At 38.5% G+C, this 18,422-nt stretch overlaps 1 pseudogene; it reads left to right on the forward strand.

Moving 5' to 3' along the window:
- Positions 1-18,422, forward strand: part of LOC139709541 (uncharacterized) — a 151,095-nt pseudogene that overhangs the window by 47,070 nt on the left and 85,603 nt on the right.

The raw sequence follows: 18,422 nt of genomic DNA on the forward strand, positions 1-18,422 counted from the left end.
TTTCAAATGGCTGAGATATCCAAAAAAGTGCTAATAATAAAAGGCGACATGCCACAACTTTATTAGGATCTCTTTGTTTTACCTTGTTTTAGGATATCTCAGCCATTTCAAAACCGATTTTCATCGAATAAACTTTTGATACCCCTTAGAACTGCATGCTCTTTGACATCTCATAGAGTGGTTTCTGAATATCTCACAAAACAGTAAAAGCTAAATCTACACCTCGACCAGAACTGTACACACCCTTTAAAGAATGTTTTGAGTGCAAATATTTGTCTGTAGTGGCTCGATACGAATGGCGTTTACATAGTATAATGCAGTAGGCGGATATGGGTTAAAGAGTACAAAACAGAATAAGTGATATAAGAAATTCTTTATAATGAAAAATGGTTGATAAGCCCCTGCTTCAATACACATCATTGAAGCAGGAAGTACATACAATTACAAAGTATACAGTAGCTTCAGAATGCTAGTTGGTAAATGCAAGGATTGACACTTGGGTAACATATTGTACATCCATCCTCACCAGCAGAAAATTGATCTTGTTGAGTTCAGTGCTGCAGGGAAAATCCCAAGTATCGGGAATCCCCTTCAAGGGGGTTTCCCTATAAGACTTGGCTCCCGGAAGATTGTTAAGGTACTTTTTCCTGTCTTACTGTTTTCTGCCTAGTCATTGTTAGGATGGGGACACTTGGAATACAGGCAGATTTGCAAAATGGGAAGATTATGTGCTGTGGTATTCCAGCACATTTTCTTTGCTGTTTTGCTGCAAAATTATTTGTTTTATGTTATGTTTACTTGTACATAAGTAAGCTAATGCCACTCATTGGGGGACTTATGATGTATACCTTCCTGCATTCAATCATTGATGACATAGAAAATGTCTTATTAAAAGAGAGTTTCCCTCTAACCACCACCCCCCCCCCCTTTCCAAAGCATTGAACTAGCAAGGTGTATTCAGGGGTCAAACTACACATAGTTGTGGCAGATATCAGTTTGTCTGAAGAATGATTGATTTGCTCTTGTGAAATATTTGGGAATACTTTAAATACACTTACAGTTCCTCCTAAGGCACTTGCTTTGCAATTGGAAAATAAGTCCAAATTTTCAGTATGGTGATGCGTCAAGTCTTGCTACTAACTAATTTAAGAGCATATGATGACAGACTGAGAAATTGATATTCATTTTGACAAAGATTCAAGAAAAAATGGCTGATCCATCATATTTTTCTAATCAACTTAAAAAGCTTGAACAGGAAATTACCAGTTGTCTTTCTAAAGATTGAAGTACCCACATGTATCATTGGCTACAGCTCGTTATTCCGAAGGTTCGTTATTCCGAAGGCTCTTTATTCCTAAGATTCGTTATTCCGAAGGTTCATTGTTCCGAATTTCGTTTTCGGATTAACCAATCTTCGGAATAACGAACCTTCGGAATAACGAAACAAATTTTCGGATTAACGAACCCTTTTTCATTTTCGGATTAACGAACCTCTTAGGTATAGGGAATTGCATGTTTCGGATTAACGACCCTTCGGATTAGCGACCCTTCGGAATAGCGAACCTTCGGAATAACGAACAGCACCCGTATCATTGATAAGACCTAGAAGAAACTGACCACACACTTCGTCACATGTCTTCTTGAGAGTGAGTGGAGATACAGTGCAAAAATTTATTTTATGATAATGAAAAAAAAATTGACTGAAATCATTTTACATAAATAATCTGATAATTTTAGTCACATTTTTATTTCACCATCTAGGCCCTTTTCTTTCATATGAAAATATTCTTCTACAGTTTATCGTCACAGTATGTTGTAAATGATGCGAGATATTTCTGTATAGAGCTCAATGATTGTTGCTACTGATGGTGAACTTTGGAATGTTTATAGTCTGGAAGTCTCCTGTAGTATGCTTTACCTGTGTCCTGTGGCTCATTCCTTGACAGCGCAACCTTCCTGCACAATGAGACACCATAACATTTAATATCCGTCGCAATTTCTGAACGGAAGGGAGAATTAGGGGGGATATTTTGCTGGGCACGAATGGTCCGATTCCAAGATTCTGTCAGCCATTCCGGGGAGATTGCACCCGATTAGTCTGCAAGATAGAGGCTGCCCCTCAGACGGACTATTAGCACCTCATGGAACTGCTACTTCCCCCATTTTTTTTTTCCTCTCAAATGCATGCTCACTATAGATGTTCTATGTGCATGGAGTTAAACTGCTTTGCCTCCACTTGCCTGGCTGATTAAAGGAGCTGATCCACAGTGTTTGACATGGGGCCATACGAGAGGCCACATCATTGGACTCATTCACGGAAGATTTGGCTGCTATGCCTACCTAACCTCTGGCTCTGCCTATACACATGCTTCTTATTCTTTTTACTTGGTATGAAATATTTATTGGATAAATGGTGGGGGGGGGGGGTAGGAGAGTAAAGATACGTTCTTCACATTTCCCTTGTTGGTGTGTAGCAGCTGCCTTTGACTGTGATCTTGTCCTGACTCCCCAGTGCGCTGTCAGATCACAGGCTGTGACCTTGTTACTGTATCTGTATCCAAATAAATTATTGAAGGGGGGGATCCTTCAAAATGTAAGCCAAGGGGAGAAACCCACGATTACCAAGTAAGGCTTTTCTCAGAAATATATGAAAAATAAAAAAATAAAAATCATACATGCTGCATAGTGTATAAAGTGGTCAGATTGCATTTCTGGAATGTATCTTGGATGTAGGCCTACTGTACATTATTCAAAGATAATACACAAAAGTAATGATGCTTGGAGATGTTTTAAGATTTATCTGTATTGTTGAAAGAGACACAAATCATCACAACAAAAACCCAGACACTGACAAATTTGATTTTTGTTTGTTTGTTTGTTTATTTGTACAGCTGGGATTGTTTTTCTGTCTACATTACAAGTGTGGAATATACATGTACTTGAAAAAGAAGAGAGTAGCGTATTGTTATACAAAATGAAGGTTAGCTGGTCGGTCAAATGTTTCTTAAATGTGCCACTTGCCCAACAGCAGTTCTCCATTGCCCCAACCAAGCCTAAATGTGGGTTTGTAGAGTGTGCCTCGGTAATTTGCAAACGAAACGAACGTCTCTTCCTCTTTGAGATTCATGGTTTCAAGGCAGAGTCCGAGTGAATGGCACCTTAAATTGAATGAGAACACCGAGCCCCTGTGAGATAATATCTCATTAGCGGTGTTGACGTTTACTCCAAGGCTATCGCTTGGCTCCAGGGCACTGTTGCACGTGGAAGAGAAAGCCAACCTGATTCATTCCAAAACATTCAATTTCATCAGAGCTGTAGAAGGTATTCCGGCTACGTTTTCCCTCCTCCTCCTCCCCCCCCCCCCCCTTTCCCCTATCATTTACATGATTGATCCAGCAATAGAACCTGATTAAACCCTCTTTTGAATGCATCTTTGAACTCCCAAGTAGGCAGCATGCCTCCCGTTGAAAAATAGAACGCGCCTGGCAGTTCTTCCGCGCTTTGCAGCTTTCACGAAGCTACTCCTGCAGCATGAATTGCAAAGTTGGCAGGGCCCTGCGAACATCCTATACAAATTGCAGCGCAATACACTGTGCTGACAAAGGGACTGTAAATAAGAGATAGCTATTGTGTAGGCAGGCAGATAGATCTAGGTATAAGGCAGACAGGTAGCTAAAGAGGGGAGGGGGAAGAATTTAAAACATCTTCTAAGTGCTCTATTTTCTCTGCTTGTAAGACCACAATGAGATCGATTAGAGTTGAAAAGAGGTCGGGGGGGGGGGGGGAGATCCACCTATTCCGTCACTGGAAAGCATCATAGCTGTGATGATGATCTCATATCAGGCGATAATATTCAATCAATGACATTTGGGCGTGACCATTCAATCTGTGTGGCATGCCGCCTTTAAGCTCTGTCACACTAGTGAGATACTGAACTATATGTATGCCAGTATTGTATGTCTACCAAAGTATTACCCAATTGTGTCATTACATGTATATAACCTGTCATTATGCAAACCTAATAAAGTTGTCTGACATCAATTTTCTAATAGTGGAAATTTGAAATTCTCTGGCCTCCTGACCTTTTTAATGATATGATTGTATTAACATTATTTTGTCAAGCCCATCACTGACACTTTACAAATCCTGGTAACCAGACAAACTCATATTCTAGAAAATCCACTTTGGAATATATATGTTGATAGGAGATTAGGCATTTCAACACAATAAATCATTTCAGAAGCCTATAGCACAATGCTTCATTCACACAAAAACACTTGTAATTCTTCAACTTTCTTATACAACATTGTACTTTTAAAGGACTAGTTCACCTTTTACATGTGAATTGATAGAATGCAGCATTATCAATAGAACACATCTGTTAAAGTTTGAGGAAAATCTAGGATGCTAGTGCTGTTTTGCACCTCAAATGATTTTCAAACATGTATGAACTCACCCTAAATATTTCACAACCCAAACACACCTTGCATTTGAGTCTCCAAAGTCCAGTAGAAGACACTCTGAGACACATTTAATACACATTATGGAATAACTTGAGGGTTTGAATTGAAGCTCGGGGCCTCGCTGTACGTGAGCAGTCAGTTGTTCGGTCCCTACCTACAAAGTTGTAGTTGGTCATGGTATGATATGTACACATTCACACACACACACACACAGCAGCAGCAGCACTGTAAAGTTGTTCCAAAATGTGTAGAAAACGTAGGAGAAAGTATCAAAAATATTGGTAATCATTCAACTTTAACCTGACTTTAGAGACTCAGATGCAAGCAGTTTCGGTATTGAAATGTTTAGGGTTAGTAAAATGCATGTTTAAAAATCATTGTATGAGGCAATGCAAAGCTATGCGAGTGCCTTGCGCTGTGCAGCGGCTTCAGATAAAAAGTAGTAAGACATCAAAGAGCTAGGACCTCCTGCATCACTTCACTCCGAAAATTTGTAGGGGAAACTACTTTCTTTTTTTACTTGGCCTTACATAGATTCTATAAATGCAAACAAAGGGAAACTGACCAGAATGGTGTAAAGATAAAAGCATTTAAGTGAAAAATGAGCAAAGAATATGGGATTCCTCTTTTCTTTGCTCATTTTTCATTTACATTATTTAGTTTCTGACACAAATGTAAAAGTTAATGCAGTTGTTTGATACAGTAGGTGCAGAAATGTTGCGCCCCAAGAATAAGCCAGCTCACAGTTGGCAATTGTCTGCAATGACCCCTGACGTTTCAAAAAATAAATAAATGATTTCTTTTTTTTTTTAATGGAAGAGAAGTTGAAAACAGCCAAGCAGAGAGTAGTAGTTTACATGGTGTACGAGCGTGTTTACTCATTCACAAGATCATTAAGTACTTTAACTGTTGATGGATGGACTGAACAGTATTTACAAATGTACTGATTGTAAAGATGTGCAGATACATTTGTATGTGTGTAGCAGGGACCTTCGTCCGCCTTTGAGTTGCCTTTGTATGACTTCCAGTTTTCTGGAAAGCGCATAAAAGCACATGACCCCAATGTGATAGTGGGTGAATCTAGTCTACACTTCACAGCCCCGCCTATCATGTTGAGATGTCAGGGGGGTAAGTGACAATTCTGCAGTTAGCACTCCTGTCATTTTCTCGCAAGCTTTACTGAAGAGTGGCTAATCGTAATTTACGTGGTTTGTTTGCCTGTATCTAAATGTCTATAATCATGCCAAGTTGTATGCAAAACATTAGCCGGCTTCAATAGAAAAGAAAAGGAAAATGATGAAACTCGTCTCTGTGTAGAGACTTTGGTCTGTGATGAGATGAATTCCCAAACATTCGTGTCAGAGGTTTACCACCTGTGAAATACCAGCGATTTTTTTTCCCCCTGCGTCTACATATTATACATCCTGCTGTAAGATTGGACATCAAATACTTCCGTTAAAAGGAATGTAGTGTGTGCACACATACAGCAGTGAGCCTGAGATGACTTGATATTGCAACAGAGCCTTTCTCCATCTACTAATTGCTAGTATGGTAGCCTATAGGTTTCAAAATAGGCAAGGGAAACAAATGGGGTAGGATGCGATCTAGAGGAAATGAAATCAAGGAAGTCAATTCAGCACATCTTTTGATATATGATCATTCAGTGGCAAGTTATTGTATCTAATGGCTAGATGAAGGTTAGTCAAAATGATAGGTCAGCTTGTTTGAATAGACTTTTCAAAAACTGTTTCAAGTTGCTTTCTTTACATTGTAGTTGAAGTTACCCACTCCAGTGAAAGCAAGATAGCTTTATTATGAATTTCTGTGTGTGCAAAGAAAATTGAGAGCTCGTAAAATATTTATTTTCAGCTACCATCAAAGGTGCGTGCTACCAAGATTCAGTTGCAAACTGTTCTTGGTTTCCATTGAAACTGATGGCACACTATATCAGGATAAGTAAAGAGATTGTGATGTTTTAATAGCTGACATTTGCCAAGTAGTTACAGTGTATGTTTCATATATGCCAGTGAGGAAGGATGTAGAATCCTTTATTGCAGTGCACATTAGTAATGCTGTGTATAATGCGATATCATTCCTTTGATGTCTGAGCTGTATTGTGATTACCATGTATTTACCTGTGTTCATTCAAAGTTTCTGATGTGTGAGCACAAGACCTCAAACCACTGGCAAAAGGCAATTCTTTTCTAACTGAGAGGGGGAAAAAAAAAAAAAAAGATTTTCCAGGCGGGATTTGGCCAGTGACTGCAACATTCAGATATTTGTATTTCAGGAAAGAGGGCAGTAACGACAATGTCCAATTTCTCAGACGATATGTACTGTACAAAGCTTTTCTCTAATCAGCAACAATAATATCCTGAATTATGTGGAAGAGTAAGAAGCTGAAACTCGTACAGAATATCGCATTGGACACCGGATTATTATACAAAAAAACTACCAACAAGAATATGAGAATGTGAAAGCATGAAGGACTGTTTGTTTGTGTGAGTCTCTGTGTGTATCTGTGTCTGTATGATATCTTTTTTGAATTATTGTATGTCATATATTTAAGAGACCTGTGTGATTTTTCGCGTATCGGGACTTCCCCATAATTTCACGAATGGTTAAATTCGCAACCTTGGAGTACAGTACTAAATCAAGAAATGTGTGTGTGTGCATGTCACATTCATGTAGGGATCAGAGTTGACATTTTTGTGTGTTTTTGCATTCACGAATAGCAACTGACGCGTGAAATTCCTGAAAATAAAAACATTGCAAAATATGCGGCGTATACAGTCCAATATATGCACACAAAGAGGGTGAAACAGTAGCTTCATCCTGGCTATTTCCAGGACATATACACTGGAGTTACAAGAGAGAAAGAGAGAAAAGAATCATGTCTATCATGTAAATTGAGCTTTGCTTTCGGGTATTTTACCCCCATAACGTCAAGGTTTTGTCACGACTGAGAGTGTATGCCATTATGGTCAAAACTATGGGCACAGAGAGGTGCACTGATACTCTGTAATTACTGTCTGTGGTGTGGGGGCGTGCGAGGCGAGAGGAAGAGGAATAGCGGGGATGTTGTTGAGTGCGGAAGTATCCCGAGGCCTCCGAAAAGAGACTACATTTGTGTCTGAAGAGTGGCAGGGGGATAGCATGATGGATGTAGGCCAAAATGATGTGGGAGTGATTATGCGAAGCAGGAGAGGAAAGAACAAGAAACGATAAAAGGTTTCTCCGAGAGCCATCCTTTCTGCTTCTCCCCTTTTTCTTCCCCTCGTCTTTGGGTTTTGGGGATTATTCAAGAAATTGAATTTCCATTTTGGAGCAGGTATAATCGGCGTGCGAGTGCTATTGATCAGCACAATTCCCGTGTACTTGAAATCTGCCTGTGACTCTGGAGACAGCGCGAATATCCATGCCAATCTAATTGCCGGTGATAATCCTCATAGAATCTCCATGTCGTAAAATGTCCCCGAGGCGCAGTATGTTGAGATGAATATCCAGAATCATTCAAAGGGATGGCTATACTTGAAATTCATGGCAAGCTGCTTCTGGGCTGTGAAATATAAAAATTACATTACCCTTGGCTTCTCAAATCCTCTTGTTTTTTATGCACCTTTGCACTTGCTGTAGTAATTTGATACTTTTGACCTTGAGTGATGAATCATTCATTTATCATTTTTCTCTGCAGAGTTTTTTTCTCACTTAAGATGCCTTGATGTGATGATCTTGTCAATGTTTATAGAAACAAGTGATATTATATAGAAACAGATTGAAGGTATGAACAAGCTTTTCCTGTTATCCTTTACACCTTAGTTCTTGATGAGTGCATCAGCATTACATTTACAATACATAGGATTTTATGTGATATTTTTGATGGGACAGTACAGACAAATTTATTTTATGGAGTAAACTTCGTGAATGTCATTTTGAAAAGCAGAGCAACAGATCCATGGAAACTTGATAAAAGCAGACAGTCACAAAGAAAATCATGACAGTTGCAGTGTCATCTAGCATTATGTCATAAGGGGGTATATACCTCAGTTTAGTGTTTATTGTTGTGTGACTGTGCATTGAGTAGACATCTATGTTGTACAGAAAACAAAGCCGGTGATTTGTTTTGATCACATCTTGTGATGTGTAAAAGGGATCATTCACAGATGTCTTGAGAAATGTGGCAGAGATAATGAATATTGATACAACTTATGTACATTGTGGGTGGAGCTGGGACATTTTGTGCTTTGTGAGGAGGGAAAAAAATGACAGTAGTTACATTCCATGCACAATAAAGATCAATAGCATGCAAACAACAGCGCAATATGTCCACACAAATGAGAACTATTTTTACTCGCTCCTAGAATGTTATGTTCAATAACTTTACACACATTCAAATGGATGTAACTTTTGGACTATGTGCCCAACTTTATTGAAATTTTCAATGACCTCTCCATCTTTTCCTAGAATTATACTTGTGTTCATCCTCCCTTATGTCATAACTAGATGTGATTGTACTTATTTGTTTTGGTATTTACTGTATTTTTTTTCCTCTCTTTCGTTTTCCAGGATGAGCGACCCATTGCAGAGCCTATACTAGTTTGTAGGACATGCCATGGCACTACTGACTGTAACAGGGAAGGCAAGCCAGAGGAGCTCATCTCTTGTGCAGAGTGTGGGAACAGTGGTAAGAGAACACTTCGGACTTGAGGTGGGGGGGGGGGGGGGGGGGGAGTGGTAAAGCAATGTTTAACACTGGTGCTGGTCTGACGGTTCTAGTAAAAATCACTTCGGGCCAGTAACTTCTCAGGAATTACTGAATTCACTGGTCGTGCAACATGCATGACTGGTGGAAAAAAAAGAAAAAACAAACAAACAAATAAACATGGCTATGGCTAGCAAGAAAAAAAAAAGAACAAGACCAAGAAATTGTATGTTCTGATCAGGAAAATAATGGAAAAACTGGGTATCTACTGGTCCAACAGGAACAGGTTGGATGAGTAGGAAAAAAATTGGTTAGTATACAGCTATGCCCTGTTGCATAAAAAGCTGCAATCAAACATACATTAGAAGATCAAACATGCAAAGTCAGGTAATGGCCAATCAAAATTGGAGCATTCACAAGACTTATATTTGATTTTCCTACTTGTATGTTTGACTTCAACTTTTATGCAGCAACGGGCTTGTAATGTTATTTGAAATCACTTTAATGTGGAATGATTAGAATAGATATTGATAGTGATGATGATGAGGAGGAAGGAGATACTGATAGAACCTCAGCCAGAAATCACAAGCATCTCAAGAATAATATTGGTTAAAAAAAAGAAATGCTCACATGACAGCAAAGAATACATTGATAATCATATCAAAATTTGATTGAAGTTTAACTAAGTTTCAATGCAATTTTAGAGGGATAGAACAATTTTTTCTCCTTTTTTCTTAAGTCGATGAAAATTAACTGTGTTTTAGAGTACCTAGTTGAAATGTGGTGAAAAAATGATTTCTGCTAGATTCTTATTTGGCCGGAACTATTCAGCAGGCCCATGTTGATCTTACCTGAGTAGGCATTAATCAGAAGTTACTACAAGTCTCATGTAATGGCTTTCTTCTTGTTTATCCCCACACCTTATACATCTTGAAGTCCAGAATGGTAACGGCAATTGATATTATGATTTATGAGGCAGTCACTTTGGCAATTAATGTTGACTCGAGACCATGTAGTTCTTAAACATGATCCTTTAAGTATTGAATTTTATAAAGTGCTGTGTTGGAGTGAGATGTAGTAGGCACTGCAGAGACATTTACTTGGCAAGAAATAAATACGAGGAGAAGTTAAAGAAAAAAGGGTTTCCTACAGAAGTTCGCTTTAGAATGAATGTACATGCCAAAATTTCCTGCATATTTCTAAGCAATTCTGTGTGTTTCCAGTCCTTAGAAATAACGAACAGTGAGGCAAGATTAAAGGGGATGGCTAGTAACTGATCAGGGGGAATGCTGGGGGATGATTGTTCCAATTCTTGTAGGATTCATTTAAGAGTATATCTTATATCTGTTGTCGTGTGAAAATTATTTGCTTCAGAACGGTCTCATATTCAAGTAATGTGCAGTTTAATGCCCCGTCACTGTACAGGCATGCTAACCTGGAAACATTAAACTGCACAGTACTTGAATATGAGACCATTCTGAAGCAAATAATTTTCACACAACAATAGATATATAATGTACTCTTAAATGAATCCCACAAGGATTGGAGCAATCATCCCCCAGCATTCCCACTGACTCCCACTGATCAGTTACTAGCCATCCCCTGTGATAATGTTTGTTCAAACCCCCTGTATAAAAGGATTGACAAAAAACAAAACAAAAACAAAACAAAACAAAACAGGGAGTTATAAGAGTAACAACAGAATTATTTGTTCCATGCACATTCATTGGATTCCGTGACCCAAAACATAGTTGTGGCAACACAGTATTAAAGCTTGGATGAACTTCCTCATTCTGCCCTTTTTCACAACAATAATTGGAATGTCATGTGACGAGGAGATTGTGATCGAAGGTTGGAAATGAATTCAGTTCAAAGGGATTCAAGGACATGTTATTCCAAATAACCATTGAAACATACAACTGTACTTCTCCCTGAGTCAACAGGAGTATAATGGTACAAACCACAGTCGAAAAAAAGTCAGAAATAGTGGAACTATACGGCAACTCCATGTTCTGCACACTTGCCGGTTGTTATATGTGTGTGTAGGAGGAAATATCATGTCTTGGCACATGTGTTTGATGAGAACAAATTTCTTCTATTCCAGAAGCAAATCATGCAGATGTGCGAATGTCTGTGCTAGATAATACTTCCACAATTACGCTCAGGTCTAACTACATGATACGTAAACACAAAATGCATAAGACAACACTTGCATCGCAGACTGCTTTATAATAGTAACACACAACTGTAATGGGAAAAAAAAAAATCAAAATGACAACACAGAAATAAATCTTAACCAAATTATGTCATACTTTTGAAAAACTGTACTCCAGAAATATCTCCAGTGATAATGGCCATAGCTCTACACATGCTTGCTAAAAAAAAAAAAAAAATAGATAAGTTGCATAATACCTGTTTTAGAAATCAAAGATCGCCCCACGTAAATGTATACTGCATTAGAACCAAACTATTTTAAAACATATAGAGCACTTCACCTCATTTCACCCCATGATTTCTTAGCAACCTGTAAAGGTTTTCAAGAAGAAAAAAAAAAACACATTTGATGTGATTCTGTATGGAGATTATGAGATCTTATATAAAGAGATGTTCAAGCAAGTGTGATAAAGTGGTGTCAAAATCTTCTTGTTTTGCCATTGCACAGACCCTCTTGGTCCCACTTCTCAGTCCCACACTCATCATTTCCGTGTATAGTGTGTTTAGTATACGTACTGACGTCTCTGTTGCTCATTGCTCACTGAAGCAAGCAGTTGGCAGCCAGTTGGGCATGTGATACATTCCCCCTTGGGGGCCCATGCCAAGGTGCGCACTTCAGACTGGAACAAGCTTGTAAAAGATGAGCGTCCATTGTAGCGCAACACATGCATGTACCCTGTCGGGAACGTACTCACGATGAAAAAGTGGAAATGTACCTTTGCAGCTGTGCAGTGCATGCTGCTCTTCTTATCTTCAGCTGCAGTTGTTGTTGTTCTACCTCCTGCCTGGCCACATGGCTTGTTATTGTGAATGGTGGTGCATATCTTGATAGAAATTCACCCACTATGCAGTTTTAACATTGATGTTCATGTTAGAAGTACAATGAACATATTGTTGGCTGTCACTCTTGTTACAATAGCTAGAAGTATTGTTTCAGTGCAAAGGTTTTGAACAAACAGTCCTTAAATACACATAATGGTTATAAGCTGTGGTTGCCTTTGACTTCTCTCTTTTCTTCTCATGGGAGGAAAACGAACCCTGGTAAATTAAATGTTTTGAATAGGAAAGCAGGAGAGCAAAAGCGACGTTCGGTGAAAAGTCTCACAAAGTTTTTGCATCCTTGAGTCATCTCGTTGGAGCCGTCCTGTTTAATTGAGTGTGGCATCATGTGTTGGGAAACTCCTCATTTTTTTTTTCTTCATACATGAAATAATAAAAAACGTAGCATTACCATTACTGTGGCATCTGTAACTTGAAGGTCCTGTTTTACCTTTTGGGAACATTGATTTAAAAAAAAAAAAAAAAATCAAGATATGATATGTAATGCATATGTGTAGGTCTGTTGTACCACAAAAACATCCTATCATATAAGATTTTTTGCAATAAAGTCTAAAATATAACTAGATATTTGTATTTCTCTCAATAAACCGTAACTGTAGACGGTTTCAGTGTGGAAACATTTTTATCGTAACTCTTGTTCACATTTTCTATATTTAACAATACTTAACATCGATTTTTAACGATTCAAAATTTTTACAGTGGTTGTTTCTGTCCCTATCTTACATTTTAGAACTATTTTAAAGCACTAATGCTGGATCTTTGTTTTCATCTGCAAATGGTAAAATTATGCCTTTAAATGGAATGAATGAGGATGACATGGAGGGGTTTTTTCTGTCAATATTCACCAGTCTTGCTTATTGCAGTGTAGTATCCATAGTGATGGCATGACTGATCTTATGATAACAGGTGACTATATGACCGTGAAACAGATTAAACCAGACAATCGAATCTTGATAACCTTAGAGCCAAAGTGGTCTACAATTATGTAGTGTAATTGTCATTTACTTTTGTTTAAAAGCATTAGCTTTTTTGTTTTGTTGTGTAAGTTCGTGCATATCTAGAGTACTTATTCCATGGTCAATTACAAGATATTGGGCTGAAAATGATCTTTGCTTACACCCCTCCCTCCCCCCCCCCCCCCCCCCCCTTGCTAGATCACAAGTCAAAGCTCCAGGAACGGAACAGTGCTGTAAATGAAAAAAAAAAAAAGAGAGCTAAAAATGTACCAACAATAATGAGTAACATTCGTTTCCATTTCAAACGATTTTCTTGACAGTTCAAAGGATTGCAAAACGTGCTATTCTTGAAAAAAAAACAAAAAACAAAAAACACAACACACACACACACCAAAGACAACAATTTTTACAGACAATGTAATTCTTAAAATGTGAGGAATTTTCCTTACTGTTTCTGTGTGATTCCCCAAACTGTTCTGAATGTTGAAAGAATTGTGAGGAAATTTGTCATATGACTTTTGCTGTCTCATGTATATCTTGTGATCTTGTTTTGTTTTTCTGTTCCCTCGTTTCCCAACACACTGGGTATTGGTAGCAATAACCCCTCCCCTGCTTATGCACACACTGGCAAATCTGTTTGTTTTGTTTTTTGGCGGTTGGTTTTAACGAAAGAAAGTCAAGGAAAAGAATTTTAAATGGACTGAACTTTTTTTTCTCTTTCTTTTTTTTTTTTTTTTGCCTGCTGGTCACCATATCAAAGGTCTGTAACAAATATTCGTGCACGCCAAACTAGAATTTGACTTCTGGAGAATGTTTACAAATCTTGCCAGGACCCGCTGATGACAGATAAAATGACAGTGGAATGCCTCATAATCTCATTTCCAATAGCGAGATTTATGTGCGGCGTAAACCTTTAGATGGAGAGCTGAGTGAGACCAGAATGCCAGGGTGAAGATTGGTAAAACTCTGCCTCTAAACGTCCTCCATAAATCTGTTGCACAGTTTCTCTACAGTGGGCCAGACGTTAGATGTAGGCCAGTGAGTCAGCGGAGTCTGCTCTGTGTTGCAGTGAGGTGATTTACAGACCCATATGCGCTTGGAAGGCTCAAATCCAGGATCAAGTTGAATAACTTCTGTCCAGTAACTACTTTTCTCTCTAATTCTGTGCTAAGAGAGTACCTGTTTAATGAGTAAAGACATAAATTGAATTATCAATGTGCTATGCAAACAATTTCAAGTCATGAAATTGAAACTTTAGAAATACATTGAAAAAAAAAAAAAACTTCTTTTGTAACAAATGCCATTATGATTGCCAGATGACTGCAGAATGCACAATTTTAAACTTTGCACTATTGAGGATTTTTTTTTTTCTGTTTAAAGCTTTCTACAACTTAAGAGTTCAGATTGATAATGTATTTCGTGTTGATGAATCTTGCCATTTAATTCATTCATATCATACCGTGATGAAACGATACCAAGAGGAGATTTTCAAAGCAGGAATAATCGTGTGAAAGAAAAAGGAAGTATCAGGTATCTCCACTGTGTCGTGGATTGGCAGTATGTGACATTAGACTGAGAGACACACTTGCCAGACGTGTCAAGTGCTCTGGTCTAGATTTTTGCCAAAATAAATGTGGAAAGGCTAAGAGGTAAACACTATGTTTCAATCAAATCTAGACAGTCTGGGATCACACGCATCCTAATTAGTGATCATGCCAGTTGTGTAAAGGGTTACAGGATGCATAATTCACAATTACAATGAAATATCTTGATATTTTGCAAATTGATTTCTGGAATAGACCATGAAATAGATTGCAATATACCATGGTATTTACAGTGGAAATTCAAACCTCGCACGAAATAACCCATGCGAGATTTGAGTGTGAATCATGTCAGGAAATACTGTACCACCAATCGTACAGCGGCGTATTTGTCACATGACCTGATGCACTTCCTGTATTGTCCCCATAGAGAATATGCACATGCGCTGTGCTTGCCAGAGATAATAGTATCTTTTACGTGAGATTGTTACCGAGTGAATTACCATGGTATCCATTTCTATGGTATTTTGCCAATGAGAGTGGTGCCACAAATTACTGTGGTGTACACGAGTACCAGGCTAATTCAAATGTGAATACACTATACAGATACATCTGAAAGTGCTGTACAAAGTTTCAAAACTAGGTCATGCAATGTGGTATGCCTTCTATCCTTGTTTAGCAATTGTGAACACGTAGTTTGAGGAAAAATTCAGAATTCCAAATGTGCACAGTGATGAAACCATAGTATTTCTTGCATAGGCAGGGGGCACGACTTCCAAACTCTCAAAACTTGCTCAGGCATGTCTCGAAATGTCTGTAGCTGTATGTGGTGTAAAGGTAGGAAAGAGAGAGAGAGAGATAGAAAAAGAGGAATTCAGGGAAAGAAAGGGAGAATGGGAATGACAGAGAGGGAAGAGGAGAAATATAAAGAAAGGGGGGAAAGGGTCATGTAGGGGGAAAGATAAATTGAAGGAAGAGTTGGCCTAAAATGGACCACATGCAGAAGAGATCAGTCCTCAGTATGCACAGTGATGACAGATGAGGGCCAAGTGCAAACCAGAGAGCAAGCCAGCCTTGGTAAATATTCCCATGAGGAAAAAAACATACAGACAGACAGAGTGAGATACAGACAGACAGACAGACAGACAGACAGACAGACAAACAGGCAGACAGTCAGAAGGAGAGAGAGAAAGAGATGAGAGGCAGAACGAAACAGACAGACAAACAGATGGGGGGGGGTGGGGAGAGGAAAGGGTAGAGGAGAAATGAAACTTTTCTGCGTGCATGTTGCATACCCCTCAATGGAGGACAATGTAGGCAGCTGTGGAAGAGGTGGGAGATCGCGATGGCGATTACGCGGGGAATGTGCGGATGAGCACCATGAGCTGAACTTGACAAGGGTGGGTTGGAATGTGATTATGATCACGGTAGTAAAGCTGTGTGGTCAGAGTGATGTGCGTACAAGTAATTTGTGGCATTTGATGCCCGCGAAAATTATGCATTAATTATTGGACCATGTTGTTCATTGAGCATGATGAGAAAAGGGTGATATTATTAAAGTGGGGGTGTGGGAGCTTTGCTCTTTTTTTATTGGGGGGGGGGGGAGTATACAGTTTGAAGTCTGAAAAGGAGAACTTCACTAATCAGATAGAGAAGTACTGTACATCAGCAGCAGCTAAGAAGAGGCTAAATAATCAAAACATCTATCATAAAAAATAGCCGACAGTTGGGAATGTATCTTTGCTGGCCTTTGTACTGTAGACATACAATTGTATATGTAAGTGGCAAAGCGATACCTTTTGGATGAGTGCTTGATAGTGATTGAAACTGAACCTCATCCTGTGCTCTGACAGATACAACACATGACTTGTGTGGCTGATGTACATTAGTGCTCTTTTGCAAATTAGTCATTTCTCAGGAATTCTCTTCTTAAGGATTTCTGAGGAAAACTCAAGTAGAGGGCATATTTGTGCTTCTTTTTCCTCAGAACACAGTGAATGATAAGCTGGTAAGATTTCTTCCTCAATGATGTACACAGACAACTAGAGCAATAGAATGGACTACTGTATCTTACAGACCTCTGATACATGCATCCTTAAAAAAACAAAGGCAAGTCATACATAGGTTTGAAATGCTACATATTCTGCAATCAGAGCATGTTCGACCGACATTGAATTATGCTGTCTGTCATTATACGATTAACTCATTCACAAGTTCCTATGAGATTCCAGGCCAGATAAACGTTTGGAAGAGCAGTCAGTGGTATTCCCTGTATACAGAATGCTTCCACATTAAGACTGTCATTTTTTGTCATCCACCATACACTGTACAAAGCTGTAGCTGTATAAATATCACTTCCTTCTTCTACCTGAGATTTTGTTCAGAAGACAGGTTTCGGTTTGAGTCTAGTGTTTATTCTGTTACCGTTTGTGTGCTGTTTACTTACTTTCTGCCCACAAGTTGGCAAGGAGGCAGCGCTCTTCAGCTTAGAAAAATATCACTGATTTTCAGTTCTTTTAGACATGGCACTTTTTCTGATCGTTTTCTCTATTTTAGTATCACATTACTGTGTAGGATCGCAGAATATAACATCCCTGTATTATCCCTCTGTGTGCCACGATTATTTCCTATTCATAGGTATGTGTGTTTGTTTGCATTTGACTCGTCGACACAGAAAGAATTAAGTGTGTACTGATATTAGATTTAGATTTTCCATACTTCTGCTGATATGAAATGAGGACATCAGTCGAGTTTATTGTAAAGACTGTTAACTTATTATCACCAGAAGCGATGTGAAAGAATTTTATCAGGTGGGAAAGAATTGGCCATAATCTCATTATGTGTACTTAACCTGCAATCTATGAACTTTACACACATTTGCATTCTAGTTGCTCAACCTTAATGAGGATTATCAGCCATGATATGATATCATATGCAGTGCGAATTACACACACTTAGAATACTCAGCAGACCCCTGTAGGACCCTTGTGAAGAAGTGCAGTGGCAAGGACAGCATTGTGGTGAAGCATGTAACCAGTATTTTATTGACCTTGTTAGACCTTTGCTCTGTATTGCAAGGTTATGGGTGTACCTGCAGAAACATCAATTCTCTCCTATATAAACAGCACGCAGTCTACTTTCTAGACCACTGAGCGCATCAAATCAATCGTGGGGAAGTGTGTATTACTGACAGATCTATCAGAAAGAGAAGATATCTCTTCACCTCAGATGATTATGAGGGTTTTTTTAATGGGTTGGAGTTTGATGCTGGTACACTCAATGTGTAGCACCTCTGCCATTTTCATGACAGCAGATATTCATAATGACGTTTCTCTTTCTATTGCAAAGTGTGACATATGGGTTCAATCAGCTGTTCTTTCAGTGGAAGTACAATGTACAATGAACTTTCCCATCTTCTGTCACAAATTAGTATAAGTTGGGCCTATATGTGTTTTCTAATGTATATTCCTTAAATTTCTTATATTTTTGTGTGTAATTGCTGGAGTGAAGGAGATGACATTTATAAAGAGTAAAAGTTTTGAAGTATCATGAAAGCTTAGCAAACAATGTAAAGATTACTGGTGATCAACTGTTTGTAAACACCAAAGCATGTCACGACTAAAGCTCTTTCAAGTCTTATTGTGTATTTACTGCTTTATAGAGCCTGTATGTCCTAAATCAAGACATAATACTAAACCTTCTTGAT

The sequence above is a fragment of the Diadema antillarum genome, unplaced genomic scaffold, assembly GCF_040938485.1.
Source record: "Diadema antillarum isolate AM-2024a unplaced genomic scaffold, OU_Dant_1.0 seq00001447_RagTag, whole genome shotgun sequence".
NCBI classification, from domain to species: Eukaryota; Metazoa; Echinodermata; class Echinoidea; order Diadematoida; family Diadematidae; genus Diadema; species Diadema antillarum.